The sequence below is a fragment of the Somniosus microcephalus genome, unplaced genomic scaffold, assembly GCF_052327205.1.
Source record: "Somniosus microcephalus isolate GS21.2 unplaced genomic scaffold, FLI_Smic_1.0 unresolved_chr9, whole genome shotgun sequence".
In the NCBI taxonomy this organism is placed as follows: Eukaryota; Metazoa; Chordata; class Chondrichthyes; order Squaliformes; family Somniosidae; genus Somniosus; species Somniosus microcephalus.
Genome location: NW_028225187.1, coordinates 37,891,292 through 37,892,557, shown reverse-complemented (window position 1 = coordinate 37,892,557; position 1,266 = coordinate 37,891,292).

Here is a 1,266-nt window from a genome sequence, read left to right as displayed (position 1 = left end):
GTTCTAATTAGATTCGTGCACACTGTGCGGATCCTGCAAAATACCGCGATATTGTGTTTTGTTAATTGCCTTGGTCATTGATTTGGGGTAACGGATATGACAGGAACGTTGCTGTAGTAACCGAGATTGCAACACAGACTGAAGTCACTAATTAGGGCACTGGGTTAACATTCGTCAAGTTGTCACTAAAGGAGTGGATAACATCCCTTATTCGTTATGTTGGATTGTGGTAGGGATTTGGGAGGGTAGACTATCCGAAAGTGGAGAGAGCGAAGGAAGCAGAACAACAGGAGGGCGCGGTCATGGAGGGAGAGCGAGAAAAGTAAAAGGGGAGAGAAAGTGGAAAGAGAAATGAACGGCTCGGGTCTGGACTGCCAGTCAATGTGCTCACGGGAATAGACACAGGGGAACAACCTGTGGAATAGTGCAAAAGATGATAGATGCACACATCGATATAGACACAGAGCAATAAATAAACAGAGAGAAAGAGAGAGAGAAAGAGAGAAAGAGAGAGAGATTGAAAGATTGAAAGAATGATTGAAAGAAAGAATGATTGAAAGAAAGAGATTGAAAGAAAGAATGACTGAAAGAAAGAAAGAAAGAAAGAAAGAAAGAAAGAAAGAAAGAAAGAAAGAAAGAAAGAAAGAAAGAAAGAAAGAAAGAAAGAGATAGTAAGAAAGAAAAAACAAAGAGAAAGTTAGGCAAGTCGATAAAACAAAACACAGTGAATCCTGGAATCCTGAAATACAAACAGTAAATTCAGGAAACATTCAGCAGGTCACGCAGTATCTGTGGAGAGTGAGACAGAGTTAACGATTCAGGTCGATAAATGAAATGAGAACTAGAAGATATTAGAGATGAAGTGCTTTTAAAATAAGTGCAGGAACTGGGAACCACTCCCAGAAACCTCTTTCCCACACTTCCACCATCGCCACTTCCCTCCCAGAAACTATTTCCGACCATCAACCCCACCCCTGCCAGTCTACCTACTGTCTTCCACCTCATTCCCGAACCACGGTAAGCCTCTCCACCTTGTTAGATTTTCCACGATTCCCTTACCTCTCGCTGTTCTACTGTAACCATTAAAAATCCTCTGCACCCAATATGTGTTTCTACACTTGCAACATTAGCACTCCCATTTGCCTTACACCATCATCCATTTTGTCACTGAATCACTCACGTCCTCCAACATATCACAGACTGCCTCCTTTTATTAATTTCCTGTCCCCTTTATCCTGGCACTTTATATTCTTAAAAGCTGCTCAT